Source organism: Rana temporaria, chromosome 3 (genome assembly GCF_905171775.1).
Source record: "Rana temporaria chromosome 3, aRanTem1.1, whole genome shotgun sequence".
Lineage (NCBI taxonomy): Eukaryota > Metazoa > Chordata > Amphibia > Anura > Ranidae > Rana > Rana temporaria.
This window is the reverse complement of record NC_053491.1, coordinates 241,983,695-242,006,189: the sequence shown is the minus strand read 5'-3', so window position 1 is coordinate 242,006,189 and position 22,495 is coordinate 241,983,695.

Genomic DNA, 22,495 nt, shown 5'->3' with positions numbered 1-22,495 from the left:
TTTAGCCACTGGGAGTTAGTTTGTGTTTGCTTATCATCCGTTTTTGCACTATTTTTGTTTTTCTTTTTTCCCTTTATTTTTCACTGGGCTGAGTCTACGGAAGTAGGAACCCCTGTACCGCTCCACATAGGATCTATTTGTGGCTACAGTATGGATGGCTCTTCTTGATCCTCTGGGATCTATACTTCTGGTAAGGGTCAAGCCTGAATTCTTTCACTTGGATATTGTCCCAACTTTAAACCACAGATTTGGATTCACTTCCTAGTGTTTTTGGACTTTTTTTGGGGACTTTTTTCAATTATATAATATATATTTTTCATTGATTTGTTTATGAACACACATTGAGATTTTATATTTTGGTTTTTGATTGAGCTGACTCTGGCTCAGCGCTCTTTTCATTTTTATTTATATATGGTCACTCATTTATTATTTTTAGCGCAACTCCCACTTTTTAACAATTGATTTATATGCTGTATAACATTTTGAGTTTGCTGCTTTTTTAAGTTTCTTTTTGGTATGCGCATTTTTCACTTCTTATATTCACGTTTTATATTGTAGGCCTGCAATTCTTAGGAATAACTCACTTAAATCTGTCCAAACAAGAGTCTAGTAGACATCCCGGGTATGATAAAGTTTGAAACACAAAATCATAAATTATAATATAATAAATAACTATAAATAATTATAACAAATAATAATGTAATTATAATAAAAATTATTCAATAATGTAATCAAATCAAAAACACTGAAATTTGCTCAGTTGTAGAATTGTCGCTGTCATTACTTTCAGTGTTTGATGACGAATTTCCCCACAAATCACTATCGCTCAATTCTGCAAGTGATTCTAATTTATTATCGCTGTTTTCTAGCTGGTCTAAAAGCACTTGATGTAAAGGGACACTTTTTGGTTGCTATGAACAATCTCCAGTTTCCAGGCAGAAAGAACAGTTTTTATTATATAAAAATGCATGCAGAACACTGGGCAGACCACTAGGGACAAAGGGGGTGTGTCATTATTTCATACAGTACTGTAATCTGTAATATTACAGTATACTGTATGTGTATTGTGTTTTTCACTTTTTGAATTTGGCGACGAACTCCGTCCCCAATGCGTCAAAACGTTGCAGGGAATGGAGCTCGGCGGCACTATGAATTTGAGCGAGGAGACACATCGGAGGAGCCCACACACACAGCAGGGACACATCGCAGGATCCAGGGACAAGGTAAGTAACTTCCCCCTGTATCCTGCAATGCAATCCCGAGTCTGGCTCGGGGATACCGCTTTTGGTATAAAAAATTTACCCCGAGCCAGACTCGGGATTACCGCTAAGGAGGTTAAGTAAGACACCAGACATTAATATGGCAAAAATTTACCGTGGCACCTTTATTGGTTTAACCTCCCTGGCGGTATGATTATTTCAGAAAAAAGGTGCTGAAAGCGGTACCATTATTTGCAAGGAAATTTGGCGTTTTATACTGTAGGCCTGTAATTCTTAGGAATAACTCACTTAAAGCGGGGGTTCACCCTAAAAAAAAATTCTAATAATACATGGACCGACCTAGGAGACTGCCAGTATGCTGTTGTTTGTGTTTTTTTTTTTTCAACATACCTGTATAGGGCTATTTTCGGCCCCCGGCTTTCTCTCGGGAGTGGGCGTGTTTTTTTTTTTTATTGGCGATCCTTACCTTAGTTCCGGCAGCAGTTTCTCCCCTGTCACTCAATATTCCCTGCGGGAGTGGGCGTTCCTAATCACAGGCTGTGATTGACGTGCTTCTGACCGGCGCATACTGCGCGTCACGAGTTGCCGAAAGAATCCGAACGTCGGTGCGCATGCCCTGTATAGAGCCGCACCGACGTTCGGCTTCTTTCGGCAACTCGTGACGCGCAGTATGCGCCCGTCGGAAGCACGTCAATCACAGCCTGTGATTAGGAACGCCCACTCCCGTGGGGAATATTGAGTGACAGGGGAGAAACTGCTGCCGGACTAAGGTAAGGATCGCCAATAAAAAGAAAAACAATGGATTAATTATTGTCTCTGCCTGCTAGTTTAGTTGAGCCAAAGTCCAAATTTAGGGTGAACCTCCACTTTAAATCTGTCCAAACAAGAGTCTAGCAGGCATCCCGGGTATGAATTTTTTTTAAAAACAAAATTATAAATTATAATATAATAAATAATTATAAATAATTATAACAAATAATAATAATATAATTATAATAAAAATTATTCAATAATGTAATCAACTCAAAATCACTGAAATGTGCTCAGTTGCAGAATTGTCGCTGTCATTACTTTTATTTTTTTATGACGAATTTCCCCACAAATCGCTATCGCACAATTCTGCAAGTGATTATAATTTATTATCGCTGTTTTCTAGCTGCTCTAAAACCATTTTTGACATAAAGGGACACTTTTGGTTGCTATGGACAATCTACAGTTTGCAGGCAGAAAGAACAGTTTTTATTATATAAAAGTACATGTAGGGCACTGGGCAGACCACTAGGGACAAGGGGGGGTGTGTATTTTTTACATACAGTACTGTAATCTATAAGATTACAGTATACTGTATGTATTGTGTTTGTTTACCTTTTTGAATTTGGCGCTGTTCTCCGCTCCCGTGCGTCGTAACGTCGCAGGGAACGGAGAACGGCGGCACACAAAGGCACTGTGTGAATCGAGCGAGGTCCCGCTCGCTCACACAGCGCGGTGGCATCGCTGGATCCAGGGACAAGGTAAGTAAACCAAGCCTGTGGATTCAGCGAGGCGAGCCGGAGTCTGACTCGGGGTTACCGATCGTTGCCCAAAAATCTCACCCCGAGTCAGACTCGGGAATACCGCCAGGGGGGTTAAACACATATATTATTTATAACTCTTTTATTATCAAACAATAACATCATCAATTCAACAAAATATCAGTTTAGTTTCTGCTCAGTTTTCGGAACTCGAGCAGCAGTCCACATATTTAAATATCAATAACCTGTCCCCCCTGAAAAAGTGGGCATGAATCAAATGCCCACAGCATGGGATTGTGGCTGTCAAAAAAAATAAAAAAATGTGTGGAATGATAGGAATTTATATTGTATTACTGTCTCTTTAAGAGTGAAGAGAGCAGTCAGGTGTATCCCAGGCGGGAAAAACGTGAAGCTGGGCGCGAAAAACACGTGTATTCAGGGGCAATACACGTGGCTTAAGGGGGCTATATAAGACCCCCGCATCACAGCTCCTGTCACAGTTCATCTGCACCAGTTAGGCAAGCTCCCCTTCCCTCCCACCCTGTCGCAGCACCTATATGTGGTTTGTCACCCTTGAATCAAGGGGGGACTTTTACAGAATTTTTTTGATTTATGGTTCTCGCTTGAGTTCTATGACTGAGCGAGATAGTTATAGTTATTTCAAGTATTAAAATTTCCTTTATTTATTATGAATTATTAATAAAGTTATTTTGATATATCAATAAAGGTGCCGCGGCCATATTTATTGCCAAAAAAATAAATAAATATTATAATATGTTTATTATATATTTAAATACAATATTAAAAGAAAGAATATGTGTACAGTATGTGTTATTTATTTATTAAGCAAGTTATGTTTGTATGGCCTACATTCCCATGGAATCCAGGGTAACCCTACCACATAAAAGTGCTTGTGATTAGGGCAGGCGGGAGGGAGCTCCTGTCTTCTTTCTCTGGTCACCAGGACGAGGGAAATCCCCTATCCCAACCATCCTTATATAGCCTATCCTGGAATTCCAGAACATTCCCAGCATTCCCATTGGTTCCTGCTAAATCTTATACACCTAATCCTTAAAGGGGCAGTATCCTTAAACACTAGTGTTGAGCAGAATATGCCATATTCGATTTCGCGATATATCTCGAATATATATTCGAATATTCGAGATATATTCGCTAAATTCGAATATTCGTGATATTTTATCGAAATTAAATGATTGCGATTTTTCGCTATTGCGAATGCGAAAATAATTGCGATTTTTTGATAACTGCGGTAGGAGCACTCTGATTGGCTCAGAATATTCGTGATATTTTATCGAAATATCGCAACATGCGAATGCGATATTTATTGCGCAATTTCGAGAAATGCTGGAGGAGCGCTCTGATTGGCTCAGAATATTCGTGATATTTTATCGAAATATCGCAACATGCGAATGCGATATTTATTGCGCAATTTCGACAAATGCTGTAGGAGCGCTCTGATTGGCTCAGAATATTCGTGATATTTTATCGAAATATCGCAACATGCGAATGCGATATTTATTGCGCAATTTCGACAAATGCTGTAGGAGCACTCTGATTGGCTCAGAATATTCGTGATATTTTACAATACAAAATAATTGCGAATATTCGGCAAATGCGGAAGGAGCACTCTGATTGGCTCAGAATATTCTTGATATTTTACAATACAAAATAATTGCGAATATTCGGCAAATGCAGAAGGAGCACTCTGATTGGCTCAGAATATTCTTGATATTTTACAATACAAAATAATTGCGAATATTCGGCAAATGCGGAAGGAGCACTCTGATTGGCTCAGAATATTCGTGATATTTTACAATAGAAAATAAAAAGTGTTTTGCATTGGTGGTGATTCTTTACTCTATCCATCTGTCACAGCCATTTGTCAATCAAACACCTTGAAGATTGAACACGTTCATGCTGCATGCTTTGGACTTTTTTTCACTTCACATATCAAAGACATTTTTATGAAAGATTATTTTTCTATTATTGGGACTATATTTCTTTATATATTTGTTTCACTGTGTATTTCACAAGTTATTTGCGCTTGCTTATTTTATAATTTGCCCACATGTCTTGTCACTAGACATATTTTTTATTCTTGTAGAGCGACTCCATTTTCTGTCTTGTATTAATTTATGTTGTATAACATTTTTGAGTTGCTGCTGTATTCTCCCCTTTTTTAAGGTATGCGCAATTTTTTCCTTCTTACAAAAAATAATAATATCAAACATACAAATATTCATAACAGAAACATACACAAAGCCCCCCCCTTTTGCATCAGAGACAATCAGAGTTCTCCTACCACAGTTATCGAAAATTCGCAATCATTTTCGCATTCGCAATAGCGAAAAATCGCAATTTTTTTTTTTTCAATTTGGCAACATAAAAGGATCGCCTCAGCTTAGCTACTCGGCCCAGGGTCTCTAATCATACCAGCAATGCTTTTAGACGTCGATAGGATGTGATCTGTTTTAAAAATCAAATTGAAAAAATGCGAATATTCGGAATTGCGAATATTCACCGCGAAATTCGAAATATAGCGCGATTTCTCGAATATGCTATATTCGAGTCGAATATTCGCAATGCGAATATTCGTGAGCAACACTATTAAACACCTATCACCCCAAAGCTAACTAATGTAACCTAGCTAACCTAGGGATGGGGTGGCCACAATCTCAGGCAAGTGGGCCCATAATGTGCCCCCTTTTACATTCCCCTGTCACAGGAATTACAAAATACTGTATACATGTATTTCTAGATAGAAGAAGTTAATAACATGTTACAAAAAGCAATGATATTCAAAAATCAAAAGCAGCAGATTTGAAAAAATCGTTTTTGGTAGCCATTGGAAGTCACACTTATATAGACTGGTTTCGGAGTGGTTGATACTGCCACAGCTCTTTGCATGGAATCATTTGATCTTACCATTCTCTTTTAAAATACTTGGCAAATGAATTTTCTCTTTGTTACGGGAAAATGGTGGTGGTTCTAATTTCAGTCTACTTTTCAGCAAGTCATAACATGTTCCACTAAATTTTAAACAAAAGGTTGGCTTGGGCAGCCGAATATTGCATTTTTCATTAGTGAACTCATTTGTTGCACTAACAGCGGTCTTTTAGATTGTGGTCACATGGAATGTTTTGGTAAATCTCTTGAATAACTGAATTGCCATCCATGAGTAACATAATGTATAGCGTTGAGTGAACCAATCCCAAGGACAGCCATGCTCAAACAAGCCATTACATTGCCTCAGATGAAGTCATATGCTTTAGGATAATCTATTATCACTTCATTCTATCCATTGAACACCTTTATTTTAAAGAGCTTTCTGGAAAGATAAACACAGGAACTTGGCTAACTGTTAATAATATGCACAATTACTAGAAGCTCTGGAGCAGAATTTGAGGCAGACATAAGTTTTTGTAAATCCTAAATCCTCTGTTCAGACAACAGCAGAGAATAGTTAGAAAATGTGTAATGTAATTGTATGCTCAGAAAATCAGTGTGTTTGGATCAAAGATTTAACTATAAGGTCAATTTACAAGCTATAATTATTATTATTACAGGTATTTATATAGCACTGACAATTTACATACTGTACATTCATAAGAAGCATAGACGAGTGAGGGAAAAGAAGACCAAGGAGTATATCAACTTTGCACCATTGTTTTTTTTTTTTTTACTAATATATTTATTTATTTTTAGATCATGTTTTTGTTCCAAACATGTTTGGGCTTCATGTACACTGCTGGCAAATGGATGTTTAGGAGCATTTGGGAGTTTTTTTTCAGCTGCCCCTGAACTCTCCTCTATGTTATCTTATCAGTACATGTACATTGTTTATGGCAGTTTTTAGGCAGTTGAGTTTAAAGCATTTTTTGAAAAGCAAAAAATGCTTTCAGGACAGATGTTCAGAGGCATTTGAAACGCCTGTAACAGCTTGTAAACGTGTGTAAACATGGTAACTCGCATTTAGCCCTCGTTTTTGTTTACAGGTGTTTTTAATTTTTTACTATTTAAAAAAAAGCTTCTAAGTGCAAACGCGGCATGTATACGCTGCAAAATGGATGTTTATAAATGTTGGTTACTATCTGTCAAGTTAAATCGTTCAGGAGAGGTTGTAAAATGTCCCATGTACATTAAGCCTAATGCCGCGATGATTTTTCAGCATGAAAAAAAAAAACTTTTTAAAAACGTCATTTAAAATGATCGTGTGTGGGCTTCACATCGTTTTTCGGCTTCTGAAAAACGACCCAAAAAAAATTCGAACATGCTGCATTTTTTCACGTCGTTTTTAAAAATTTGTAAAAAATGATCGTGTGTGGGCTAAAACGACGTTAAACCCGCGCAAGCTCAGAAGCAAGTTATGAGACGGGAGCGCTCATTCTGGTAAAACTACCATTCATAATGGAGTAAGCACATTCATCACGTTGTAACAGACAAAAAAGCGTGAATCGTCTTTTACTAACAAGGAATCAGCTAAAAGCAGCCCAAAGGCAAATAGAACTTCCCCTTCAGAGTGCCGTCGTACGTGTTGTACGTCACCGCGCTTTGTTCATAATTTTTAAAAAACGATGGTGTGTGGGCAACATCGTTTTTAATGATGAAGTTGTAAAAACTTTGTTTTTTGGACATGTTGAAAAACAATGTTTTTTTTCCATGCCGAAAAACGATCGTGTGTACGCGGCATAACTGTTGACTAAAGCCTTGTACACATGTACGGGTTTCCCGTTGGGAAAACTGCCATGAGAGCTTTTGGCCGGAAATCCCGGCCATGTGACAGGAAAACTGCCGGGAAAAAAAGAGAACCAGCTCTCTTTTTTCCCGTCGGGATTCCCAGCGGTTTTTAAGCCGTTAGTTTTCCTATGGGAAAAGACTGCTGTGTAGCATACACACGGCCTGGTTTCCCGACCAAAGCACTCATGGCAGTTTACCTGTCATGAAACCCGGCCGTGTGTAGGGTAAAGACTGACCAAGCAGGTTCTCGGCTTTCCCCTTGGGTTTCCAGGCAGTAAAAAGTCAGCCAAGAAACCTGTACGTGTGTACTAGGCATGACTCATTATCTCTGATGAAAGTCTATTCCAAGTATCCACTAATATTTTGGTAAAATAATACTTTTTAAAAAGTATGAGGTATGAGTAAGCACTGATTGTAGTGTGAAACGTCAGCTGTATGCCCCTGTCTTTGCTGTGATGTGTGGTGTTTGAACACTTTTATCAATAAAAGGCAACCGAGAAGGTTTTTCCAGAGTGCGGCTGTCCAAACATTTCTTTCTACAATTGCTAGTATGAGGTCATGTCCCAATGTTCTTAGCTTCATAGCAAAGATATTGCCCTCCTGAACGTTATTCACATTCTTAAAGTATATAGAAACATGTAGTTTCCACTGCTTTGATCTTTCAGCAATGTCAAATCAGGTTATAGACACTTCCAGGACTAGCGATCCTATAGCACACCTTTGCGTCATCAGCTAAAAGACAAACCTTACCCACCAAACCTTTAGTTATATCACTTACAGATTTACTAGAACATAATTCAGTATAGACCCTGGTAGTACACCACTAGTGACTAGTCTGTGTTCAGAATGAACCCAATTTACAACCCACTCTGATATCTAATCTTTAGCTAATTACATATCCACTGAACCACCCCATAATTAAGTCCAAACTTTTACAGCATCATTCACATTAGTCCCCACTCAAAGGGAGTTCACAGTCTAAGTGCTCCATCTCTCATGCATACAGTGGAAAGAAAAAGTCTACACACCCCTGTAAAAATGCCAGGAATTCGAGATGTAAAAAATCAGTCCAAGATAAATCACTTCTGAATTTTTTACATCTTTATGTGACCTTTATGCGCAATTCAATAAAAGAAAACCTGAAATCTTTAACGGGAGAAAATAAAGATTAAAAAAACTTACAATAATGTGGTTGTACAAATATGCACACCCTTAAACTAATTTAGATTTTATGAAAGCATTCAATGTTTTGGGGGTAAGAGTCTATCAACATTGCACATCTTGTCTTTGGAATCTTCGTCCACTCTTCCTTTCAGAAGTGCTTCAAATGTGTCAGATTGTGAGGGCATCTCCTGTGCACAACCCTATAGGTCACCCCATGAATTATCAATTGGATTCAGGTCTGATCTATGGCTGGCGGTGCCACCTTAACAAAGTAATGCACTGGGCCCCTATCAGGGAGATGGTGATCTGCAGCAAACAGTGGGTGTTGCTAAATTATGCTACATATTGGGTGTGGCATTTGAATCTGATTAGAAATCTTAGTCTGATTTGGGGGGGGGGGGGTTTGGTGAGATATCGGAAGTACAGACCCCTGATGTCTCACTTTTGAGGCAGAGAAAGGGGCTTAACAAACACATTCCCCAGTTCCATTCTTTAGCCTCAGCTGCACTGTAGATGAATGAATGGGAGGCAGAGGCTTGATTTAATTTATAAATTGAAGCACAGTAAACAATTTACTTTGCTTCCGTTTTGAAAAAATACAGTGAGTGATTGGTACTGATCACTCACTGCGTTCACTTAGAAAAGGAAGGAGCTCTCTATCCTAAAGAGAGCCAACAGCTTCTGCCAACGTAAGAGGAGGGGAGCAAGAAGCACTGCAAGAGGAGGCACACAGCGAGGTACATTTGATAGTGATTAGTGTGGCGAGTATGGAAAATAACTGGAACCAATCTTTCGTGGCTCAGCCTGAAGCCGGCTTTCACCTGTTGCGGGGTGAGCCAAATAAGATTGGTTCCAGTTATTTACTTCACCTGCCCGTTAATCACCCACTCTGTCCAGTGTCCACATGTGATTCCCCGCACTGGGGGGGCTACAGGAGCCCCCTGTGTAACTGGGGCCCCTTGGCAGTGCCCAGGGGTTCCCATGTGAAAAGACGGACCTGATGGCTGCGCTATTATAAAACCTTGATGTTATTCTAGTGAAGCTGTTCTTTTGTTAATTTTGGGTATGCGTTGGGTAATTTCCATGCTCAAGGTAAAATTCCCCTTTATTTTCAGCTTTTTTAGCAGATGCTTAAAGGTTTTGTTACAAAATGTACTGATATTTAGAACTGTTCATAAGTCCCTCCACCTTGACTAAAACACCAGATCCAGCTAAAGAAAAATAGCCCCAAAGCATAATCTTGCCACCACCATGCTTCACTCTGGGTATGGTGTTTTTTTTCTGATGCGTATTGTTGATTTTATGCCAAACATACTTTTTGGAGTTATTGTCAAAAAGTAAAATCTTGGTCTCATAAGGCCATAACAGATTTTTCCACATGCTTTTGGCAGACTTTTTATATGTTTTTGTAAAATGTATCGGGCTTGGATGTATTTCTTAATAAGAAAAGGCTTCAGTCCTGCCACTCTACCACACAGCCCAGATATACAGTATGAAGAATACTGGAGATTGTTGTCACATGTAGTACACAACCAGTACTTACCAGAAATTCCCAAAGCTCCTTTAACCTAGTAGGCTGCAGGCCTCTTGGCAGCCTCCTGAACTAGTTTTCCTCATGTTTTTTCAATACGTTTTGTGAGGAATGTCCCGTTCACGGTTCTTGGTAGCGTCACTGTTGTGCCATATTTTCTCCACTTGTTGATGACCATCTTCGATGTGTCCCATGGCATATTTAATGCTTTGGAAAAATGTTGTACCTGCTTCCGACTGTTACCTTTTAACAATGAGATCCCTTTTATGCTTTGTAAGCTCTTTGCTGCTTTTGAGGCAACTAAGTAAAAATAAAAATCCTACTAGAATATGGCAAGGAGAGAGAAATCCCTGGAATGAGGCAACCAGAAGGTGGCTGGGGTGGTGATAAATGTTTGAGAGGCCCTTCTGGAGCGTTCCGACGCAGGAGGATTCCAGTTCTCTCGGGACTGCTGTCCCTGGAAAATAGCTAGTGGGACACGAATTGCCATCTGGGTCTCAGCAGGAGCTGGGCTGAGGGCCTGGAGGAGATTGCTAAAGGATTTTTTGCTACAATAAAATACTAAAATGTCTTGTAAGTTATTAATTTGTACAACTAGAAAAAGCAATGGCAAATCAGTTGCTTACTTACTGTGTAAACCTTTACGTGTGTAAAGCAGGGGCATATTTTAAGTTTTGTATAATCCAGCAAGCAAATTATTTTAGTAATGGTATGCTTGGACTTTCTCCTTAAAATCTTTTTACTCCTGTAGCCTTTTGCCTATTCCTGAGAAAAGTTAGCTGGACATTTGCAACAGTTCCGTATTCTGTTGTTTACTTATTTTGTATGTAATTGTTCTGCCCATATTATCCATAGCAAATATGTGCAATGTTAGTTCGACATCGCTTCCATCTAGTGGCCAGAGTTAGTTATTATTTTGCTTACAGGAAGCTGTATTTTCTTCAGAAAGGCAGTAACCTTTAACCTGGAACTGTATTTCCTCCATTTCATGCCTGCTTCTGGATCTAACAGACTCATGAGAGAAGCTCTTAAAACATTCCTGGACTAGTGATGGAATTGTCTGTGAGTACTCTTACTGATGGACTGAGGCTGCTGTGTAATGTTTAATGTACTGACACATATGTTTTGTTTATGCCTATGTTGTAGTTTTACAAAGTTATTCAGAAAAAATAATACATACAGATCTGATGTCTCACGTGTCTTGACTTCGGAATTATTGTTAAGCTGTCTGACTAGTGTTATACAACAGTTCAATAACGCGAAGCAGAACAGTAAAAAGACAACCACGTGGCAGTCTGGAATAAACTAAGACGCCATTACTGCAGCATGAGTCTAAGATCAGGAACAAAGTACCAGGCTGATGACACGCTACCGCTGACACAGCAAGGCAGGGAGAACATTCCCAGTGCCCAGAAAGACGATGCACAATCACATGGGTCCAGATCTTCACAGGCTAGCAAGATGTCCTCTGCGAGTTCCTCAGCAGTTAGAGCTCATGCCAAGTCAGAAGCTGCCCGCGTCCAGCTACAGTGCGCAGAAAAAGAAGCCATGATGATGCAGGAGTTAGCGGCAAAGAAAGCTGCCGCAGCACAAAAAGAAGCCATGATGATGCAGGAGGTAGAAGCAAAGAAAGCTGCCATGATGCAGAAGGTAGAAAAAAGAAAGCTGCCGCAGCACAATAAGAAACCATCATGATGCAGGAGTTAGCAACACATAAAGCTGCAGTAGCACAAGAAGAAGCGGAGTTAGAATCAAAATTGCTCATCCTGCAGCGACAGACTGCTGCTGCAGTTGCTGAAGCAGAGGCCGCTGCCTACATGGGAACAAGTCGGTCAGGAAGTGAAAAATCATATAAAATCTCAGAGGCTCTAGAAAACCTCTATCCTCTGCAGATCGTACAAGTGAGTACATCCAGAACCTCACTGATACACATGCAAAGGAACAGTCTCTTAAACCTGAAGAAAAGGAATTCAGGCCAAGACCAACATACCCCCTGAGCAGGCCCAATCAAGCACATCAGGTCAGCGGCTGCCAACAAACCAAGAATGAAGCACCAGAAACCCCTGAGAACAAAAAACAAGTGTTCCCATCACCTCAACCTATAGATTACATGCGTGAACAACAATGTGCAGTGGATGGCACCAAATATCTCATCCGCAAAGAAATGGTCAGCTCAGGCTTTCTCCAATTTGATGACTGTCCTGAAAACTATTGGGCATGGAAATCTTCTTTTTTGAATGCCACTGAAGGTCTGAACTTATAACCAGCAGATATGCTTAATTTATTGATAAAATGGCTTGGTACCGAGTCAGTAGAGCATGCTAAGAGGATAAGAAGAGCAAACCTGTTCAACCCTGCAGCAGGACTCAACATGACCTGGAAAAGACTAGAAGAAACGTATGGATCCCGAGAGTTAATAGAAGGAGCACTGTTGAAAAAACTTGATGTCTTTCCCAAGGTGGGCTACAGAGACAACTTGCGGCTACAAGAACTAAGTGATCTTCTACTAGAGATAGAATATGCCAAAGAGGATGGCTACTTGCCAGGACTTTCATATCTTGATACAGCTAGAGGCACTAATCCCATAGTAGAGAAACTCCCCTCAAATCTGCAAGACAAGTGGATGTCTGTGTGAGGTAAATTCAAAGAAAATTATGGAGTCGCTTTTCCCCTTTTTTCTGTGTTTTCTAGGTTTGTCCGACAGCAAGCGAAAATCCGAAGTGATCCCAGTTTCGCCTTCACCACCAGCGGCAATCAATCACACAGACTGGAGAAACCTCACAGACCTCACGGTAGGACCTCTGTATCCACACACAAAACAGCTGTACCTTCAGAAGTCACACACTACCAAAGCACCCACAAGGTACACACCATAGAAAACCCTGATAGACTTTGCCCAATACACAAAAAAACACATCCACTGAAGAAATGCAAAGGCTTTAGAAGCAAACCCATTGCAGAGCGGATGTCCTTCCTTAAACAAAATGGCATCTGTTTCAAGTGTTGCGGATCTACTTATCACATTGCCAAAGACTGCAAAATACCAGTAGAATGTACAGAATGTGGCAGTGAGAGACATATTGTAGCTTTACACCCAGACCCTGCTCCTGCCCCACTAGAGACTGTAGAACTCAGGAAGGATCAGGGCAGGGAGCAACAAGAGACCCCACTCTCCTCAGTAATGTCTAATTGCACTGAAGTATGTGGACAAGGCAAGAGTGCACGATCATGCTCTAAAATCTGTTTAGTGACTGTGTATTTCACTGGCAAGAGAGAAAGGGCAGTGACAATGTATGCAGTGCTAGATAAACAGAGCAACAGATCCCTTGCAAAGTCAGGTTTCTTTGACATCTTTAACCTTAAGGCAAGTGCAGTTCCATACACTCTAAGAACATGTGCAGGGACAATTGAAACCACAGGGAGAAGAGCTACTGACTTTACCATTGAATCCTTCAATAAGAAAGTGCAGTTCCCACTTCCTACCTTAATAGAGTGTGGCATGACACCTGACGACAAAACTGAGATTCCCTCTCCAGAAGTAGCTCATCACCACCCTCACCTTCGCTCAATTGCCCACCTTATCCCAGCTGTTGATCCAGATGTTTCTATCCTTCTACTTCTTGGGAGAGACATCCTTCAGGTACACAAGGTGCGCCAGCAAATCAATGGACCTTATAATGCCCCCTATGCACAGAGACTGGACCTGGGATGGGTCATTGTAGAAGAAGTTTGCCTGGGGACAGTGCACCAGCCTGACAACATTAGCACTTTGAAGACATCTGTGTTAACAAATGGACGCACATCCCTTCTCAGTCCCTGTCACAACAGCTTTGTTGTCAAGAAAAGCTTTGGCAGGTCAACACAACACTGTGACTTTTCCACACTATATGGTAAAGAAGAAGTCAATTCCAACATTAAAACAGACAATACAGACAATCTAGGGATTACAGTATTACAGAAAACTAAAGATGATGATAAACAGGCCCTCTCTATAGAGGATCAGACCTTCTTGCAGATTATGGATTGAGAGGCTTACCAAGATGACAATAACAGTTGGGTGGCCCCTCTCCCCTTTCGCACACCCAGACGTGTTTTGCCTAGTAACAGGGAGCAAGCCATGAAGCGTTTGCATTCACTCAGCAAAACACTGCAGAGAAAGCCAGAAGTGAAAAGAGATTTCATTAAATTCATTTAAGGAATACTAGACAATGATCACGCTGAAGGGAACACTGGTATCTACCAATGTTTGGTGTTTACCATCCACACAAACCTAACCAAATTAGAATCGTTTTTGATTCAAGTACAAAGGAGTCTCTTTAAATGACGTATGGTTGAGTGGCCCTGACCTAAACAATACGTTGCTAGGTGTCCTGCTGCGCTTCAGAAAAGAGCCCATTGCTTTCACAGCAGATGTGCAACAAATGTTTTATTGCTTTCTCGTCAGAGAAGACCACAGAGACTTTCTACATTTTCTCTGGTACAAAGACAATGACTTAGACAAAGAAATTGTCGAGTACAGAATGAAAGTGCATGTATTTGGCAATAGCCCCTCTACTGCTGTTGCTATATACTGCATGCAAAAGGCTATGGACAAGACAAGAAGCCAAACACTTTGTATTGAGACATTTCTATGTAGATGATGGACTCGCTTCTGCTAGCACACCTGAAGATGCAATTTCCATCCTCAGTAAAGCAAAGCAAATGCTGGCAGAATCCAACCTGCGTCTTCATAAAATCGCCTCCAACAGCCAAAAAGTAATGGAAGCATTCCCTGTAGCAGACAAAGCTAAGGACCTTAAAGATATTTGCCTAGGTACAGACACCCTTCCCCTGCAGAAAAGCCTAGGCCTAAGTTGGGATCTAGAAACAGATAGTTTTGTTTTCAGAGTTTCCTCAGAGGAAAAGCCTTTTACACGTAGAGGCATTGTATCCACTGTAAATAGCCTCTATGATCCCCTAGGGTTTGTATCACCTGTGACAATAAGAGGTAAGGTCTTAGTTAGTTCTGGAATTTTCATCTGGGAAAAGTGAATGGGACGCATTGCTTCCATAGGAGAGACTAAGTGAGTGGGTTCAATGGACAGAATCCTTGCTAGCGTTAGAGCACCTAAAAATAGACAGATGCTATGTGCCCGTGTCTCTATCATCAACTAGCAGGAAAGAACTATGCATCTTCTCAGATGCATCCACCATAGCTATAGGTGCAGTAGCCTACTTGAAAGTAATTGATGCAGAAAATGTGTGTCATGTTGGATTTGTCATGGGAAAGTCCAAATTAAGCCCTAAACCAGCCCACGCGATTCCTCGTTTAGAGTTGTGTGCTGCTGTACTTGCAGTTGAAATGTTTGAGCTAATCACAGATGAACTAGACACCAACTTTGATGCTGTGAAATTCTTCACTGATAGCAAGACTGTCCTAGGGTACATATGCAACACCACTAGGAGGTTCTATCTGTATGTATAGAATCAGGCAATCTACACACCCAGATACACCTATGGTTCTTACCCCAGCAATGTTGTTGACTCAAAAGGTGAACTCTTTGTCTGCTTCATCTGGAACCATAAGTACAACACAAGTTCACACGAAACAATGGAAGCAAGTACAATGCTTGGCAGACACCTTTTGGAAAAGATGGAAGAGAGAGTATCTGTCAAATCTGCAATGCCGTAGGAAATGGACTGAGGATCGCCCAAATGTAAAACTGGGTGATGTTGTTCTGTTGAAGGACAGCCAAGAGGGCAGGAACCAGTGGCCCGTAGGACTTGTTGTCAATGCTCTACCAAGCAGGGATGGCAAGGTTAGAAAGGTGGAGGTCAAGATTGTAAAAAATTAGATTGCCAGAATTTATCTCAGACCTATAACTGACATTATAGTTTTGATCTCAGATTAGCTAGGATTCCATTTTCCTGTTATATGTTTTTTCTGCATAGCAGTAGTTATTTAGGTAGTGACATAACAAATTATGCCAGACAGGGAGTGTTCTGCCCATATTACCATAGCAAATATGTGCAATGTTAGTTCGACATCGCTGCCATCTAGTGGCCAGAGTTAGTTATTATTTTGCTTACAGGAAGCTGTATTTTCTTCAGAAAGGTAGTAACCTTTAACCTGGAACTTTATTTTCTCCATTTCATGCCTGCTTCTGGATCTAACAGACTCATGAGAGAAGCTCTTAAAACATTCCTGGACTAGTGATGGAATTGTCTGTGAGTATTCTTACTGATGGACTGAGGCTGCTGTGTAATGTTTAATGTACTGACACATATGTTTTGTTTATGCTTATTTTGTAGTTTTACAAAGTTATTCAGAAAAAAGAATACATACAGATCTGATGTCTCACATGTCTTGACTTCTGAATTATTGTTAAGCTGTCTGACTAGTGTTATACAACAGTTCAATAACACGAAGCAGAACAGTAATAATATTTAGTGGTTTTCTTGTCTACATTACTGTCTGTTACCAAATACACAGCTTTCCTTTTTTGTTTAAATGTTGCAAATCATACATCGCCCCCCTCACTTGGACTACAGGAGAGTCAGGATGCCCACTAACACACAGCTCCTTTCTCTAACTGCAACGTAGAGAGCGTCCTGACTCTCCCGTAGTCTAAGGGAGGGGGCGAGTACGACACTCCACACCAGGGAGAAAGCCATGCATTACTGTGTGTAGTTACAGACAGAAGAACAGGAAGTGAGGATTTCTCAGAAGAAATAAGGACATTTAAAAGCAAAATGGAAGGATGAGGTAAGTGAAGGAGGACTGCACTAAGGTAAAGGAAGCTATTTAGGAAAAAAAATTGTACCTTTACAACCCCTTTAAGGGGTATATGTAGCTGGCTGCGGACATGAGATGAGCTTTTCCCAAAGCCTGGATTCACTATCTATCAATAGTTACAATAGATAATACCAGCCCATTAGTCTTAAGTTGAAACATTCAATGGACACGTTTAAAAACCTTCTCTGACTGCTAATGTTTGTCCTAATAAAAAGCTGTGCAATTTGCTGGTTCCTCCTACTTGCCCCTCTTTCCCTCTGAAAATGCAACAGGTGTTTATGTATAAATCAGCAGAGAGTCTTACCTGAGTCTGGTCAGATCCCTTCTGCATGTATAACCACCATCCTTTATCTATATGCACCTAATGACTGTCCTGGCTTAAGCGGATGTAAGGTACTGTACCTGGATCTTTTGTCTGACAGACAGGAGATATTGGTTGTTCTTGATGGCCAGACCTTGGCAGCTCTATCCCAAAGCAGGGGCCCTCCTATTTTATATATATACTGTACAGGGTTCAAGTCCTGGGCAAAAAAGTGTGGGAACTCCCACCCAAGATCCACTCCCCCACCAAGAAAAAAAAAATGATACGCTCATATGCATAATTACTGAACCGCATGTTCTAGAAGCAAGTTCTTTCCAAATCCCACGATAACTTGCGGCAGACCTCCGCAATGTCTCCTGGGAACAATGACAAAAGCTCCCAGGAGACATTGCGGCATCGAGGAAGTGACGGAATACCTGCACACTACCTGGTGAATCCATATACAGGAAGCGGCCAGTAACATAAAGGATTACTAAGGTTCGCCTGTCCCTGACAGTGACTCGAGCTGGGCATCACTGCTTAGTGAAGGATTGGCTCGGGCGGCTCGGCTGCTCTAGTCCTGCAAAGGGAACCGAGTTCCGGCTGTGAAAAAAGTGCAGGAACTCCGTTCCCACGCGTTCCCGCAGGACTTGAGCCCTGATACTGTATATATATATATATATATATAGATAGATAGATGGATAGATAGATAGATAGATAGATAGATAGATAGATAGATAGATAGTGAATAGATAGATAGATAGATAGATAGATAGATAGATAGATAGATAGATAGATATTATGCAATGCACTGAAGGGAGAAGAGCTAGTTTGAGCTTTAAAAGATACATTTTACCTTTTCGGGCAGAATTTCACTGTTTATTATAAATGAAAGCGTTTTCCAAATGCCATTTCTGGCCCAGCCATCCCAGTGTGCTTTTCTTTCACCTTATCCACAGGAGATTTAAAATCTTGTCAGTTTTTTTAATTTTGAAAATGATTTTCAGATTCCATCACTTCCTGTAGATCGTCTCTCAGTATTCACTTCCTGTATGTCATCTCCCAGAAGCCTTCACTTCTTTGTTGCGTAACAGAAGATTGCATTATAGGGCGTGTCCACCACCCTGGACCACACCTCCCTCATTACAATACCACCTTCCATCCACTTTCTAAACAATCTGATTGTACAATCACCTTTAGGCCGCGTACACACGATCGGCTAACCGATGAACCTGACTGATGGTACGTCGCGCCTACACACCATTGGTTAAAAAAACGATCGTGTCAGAACGCGGTGACGTAAAACACAACGACGTGCTGAAAAAACGAAGTTTAATGCTTCCAAGCATGCGTCGACTTGATTCTGTGCATGCGCAGGTTTTTAACCGATGCTTTTGCATACTAATGTTCAGTTTTGACCTATCGGTTAGGCGTCCATCGGTTCAATTTTAAAGCAAGTTCTCATTTTTTTGACCGAAGGTTAAAGAACCTATGGGGCCTACACACGATCGGTTTGGACTGATGAAAGCAGTCCTTCAGACCATTCTCCTTTGGCGATCCTATCCTGTGTACGTGGCCTTAGATCTCCCATCAGCAGTATAGTACAGGGGCCCATCTGATTTGATACAAATTGAATAGATTGTTCAGGTGTGTCTTCCTATTCCATAGATCTGGTAAATCTAATGGAAATTGTACAGAGATTATACAATCAGATTGCATAGTGTATGACCATCTTTATACAAATACATATAACAGAGTGGGTGGAGACACTCAGTTGTCAGGTCTTGTTCACATCTCCACATAGCAAAAATTCACATTCCTGCATTTGTTTTTTGGGTGTTTTGGAGTGTTTTCATTCGTCACACATAGGGCAGCCTATTCACTTGAATGGGCTGCCCTATGCGCAACAATTGCCCCAGAACTTTTTTTTTGGAGCGGAACATGGTGCATTAGCGCACTTTTTGGTACATTTGCTGCACTCTAGGAGCCTTTAACATGTAATGACAACAAAACACAAACAGGATGCACATTTGCAGTGTTTTTTAAAACGCATGGCAAAGCACACATTTTCTGCACAGTTTGCCATGCATTTGGAAACACAGAGATGTGAATGCCTCATTGTTCTTGTATAAACGCACCAATTTCACTTACAGGCCACATTCGCACCTAGAGTAGTGGGAGCACAAGTTTTATGGCTCCTTTTTCCAGTGACACACATAAGGCATTGCTGATTTCAATGGGCTGTGCTACTTGTGACAAAGTAACTCATGGGACATTTTGGCGTGGTGCGATTTGCACATTTTTTACTGAACGCTTTTCTGCATTTGTCACCTGTTTTTTCATGTGGCAAAATGTGTGTTTGCTTCTGTATTTGGTGTGCCGTTAACAATAAATTACGCTGAAAGTGTATAAATGTGGTTATACACTATACAATCTGATTGTACAATCTATCTATTGGTTTCAACTATCTAATTACTTTGTATCCAAACAGGCAGGCCCTTGCACTACATCAGGCGTGTACTGTGTGCTGCATGCGGCCCAAGGGAGTTTAGCATGCAGCCTGAGCCTGTCTGGAGGAACGCTAGGGAAGCCAGGCAAATGCACGCATAGAGAAATACCGGGGATTCTGTGCAAACATAGTTGATGGGCGCAGGGTGTGTGTGCGCTAATGAGGTTAGCTGATAATCTCCTCATTGTGTCTTACTGGTTTCTCCAGACCAAATCTACATATCCGCAAGCGATGAAGCTTTCTACGAAATACAGCAGGGGCTAGGGTAAGGCCTTGTTCTCAAAATCAAAGAAAGCTTTTCTGTAACCGAGGTACATTAATAGTATATTGTTACATAGGGGAGCTGGATTTTAGCCTTTAGAGCCAGTTCACACACAGGCGGCACGACTTTGGGGACAACTCGGCAAGGCGATCTCAAGGCGACTTGAGAGGCAACTTGCAAAATGACTTCTGTATTGAAGTCAATGCAAGTCGCCCCCAAAGTCGTACAGGAGCCTTTTTCTAAGTCGGAGCGACTTGCCTCGCTCCTATTAGAAAGGTTCCATTGACTACTGCGGACCGCGACTTGTCAGGCGGCTGAGTCGCCTGACAGGTCACCCCTGTGTGAACCGGCTCTTAAGTTGTGAATTCCATTGGGATTCACTTCACTGTTTGTTATTCTTTAAGTTACACCAGCATTATAAAAAATACATTAACCACTTCCATACCGCGCCATAGGGAAATGACGGCGGCAGAAACCCCTCGCCGATCCGGGTGGACGTCATATGACGTCCTGTGTTCCCGGCGATCTAGGGCGCGCACGTGCACGCCCGCGGCAGCGCTCGTGACCCAGCGGCAGCGCTCGTGACCCAGCGCGGGTGCCCGGCGGCCACGATTGCCGCCGGGTGCCCGCGATTGCCGGTAATTACGGCAGGAGTGTGGATCTGTGTGTGTAAACACACAGATCCACCTCCTGTCAGCGGTGAGGAGACCAATGTGTGTTCCTAGTACAGAAGAACACACATCGGTCTCCTCCCCATGAGAGTCCCCTCCCCCTACAGTTAGAACACACCTTAGGGAACATATTAACCCCTTCAACGCCCCCTAGTGGTTAACCCCTAGTCACATTTACACAGTAATCAATGCATATTTATAGCATTAATCGCTGTATAAATGTGAATGGTCCCAAAAATGTGTCAAAGGTGTCCGATGTGTTCGCCACAATGTCACGGTCACAGTAAAAAATCACAAATCGCCGCCAATACTAGTAAAAAAAAATATAAAATAAAAATGCCATAAATCTATCACCTATTTTGTAGACGCTATAACTTTTGCGCAAACCAATCAATATACAATTATTGCAATTTTTTTTTACCAAAAATATGTAGAAGAATACGTATCGGCCTAAACTGAGGAAAAACATGTTTTTTTGTTTTTTTTAAATTGTGATATTTATTAAATAAAAAAGTAAAAAATATTGTGTTTTTTTTTTAAATTGTCGCTCTTCTTTTGTTTATAGCGCAAAAAATAAAAACCGCAGAGATGATCAAATACCACCAAATGAAAGCTCTATTTGTGGGGGGAAAAAAACATAAAGATTTAGTTTGGGTACAGTGTTGCATGACCACGCAATTGTCATTCAAAGTGCAACAGCGCTGAAAACTAAAATTGGTCTGGGCAGGAAGGGGGTGAAATAAACAATAAAATACATTCATAAGTTTAATAACACATTCATAATACATTAATAGTCACAGAAGTGTGGTTTTAGTCGTCTTTTTTATCTCAGCATCTTGGTTTCTTTAATCAATAGCATTAATCAAAGAAATAATCTCAATATCCTTTTTTCTACTGAAATAAATCAAATATGCCAGATCTGATGTAACAAACTGACAAAAGTACAATGTTATCTTACACAAACAGTTAGCAAGCTCTGGCTTTAGACTAACTGCTCAATCTAGACGTTGAAGTCCAGAGAAGAACAAAGAGCCTTTGAATGTAAACCCTGGAGATCAAGAATATACAACAAAATTTTACAATTTTTGCATTTAATTCTTCTGCTTCAGTTTATATGTTTAATGTTGAAATACGTATGTAGAACAACATATACAGCATATTAACACTTGAAATGCAAATGGTACTGCAGGGGAAATGGAAAATAAATAATTTGACCAGTTTGTAAATGAATTGATCATCCATACTACAAACATACTGTAAACATTGGGGTAAGCTTGACTGTTAGAAAATACAACAGTGAAGAGAGCTACTATAGACAATGAACAGTTATGGACATAATGGGGTAGATTTCTCATATATTAACAATGACACCTAAAGATACTTCTGCTTTGGACACTGATTACTGGCTAAGAAGAGATCAATGCTTCTTACAAATTATTTAAAAGGAATGAAGAGATTCTAATGAAAAATAATCTCTATGATTAGGTGTAAAGAAACCTGCTGCATACTGTTCAACTGGACAAGCTTCTACGCTATGCTAGAAGTTGAAAGTGGTCCAAAGGGATGCTGGTGAACACTGGAAGGTGGCAAAGAGGGACACATTTTATATTAGTCAATTGGGAGGGAAAATAGTTTCATACAGGGCCAGATTTTCACATAGACAGTGGTCTAAGGCAGGGGTGCCCAATCTTTTGTCAAAATCATATAACCAGCATTTCTACCTATTACACAGAGCTCTCTGCAGTGTTAGTATCTGCAATTTATTAATCAATTTGGCACACAATTTATAGTTT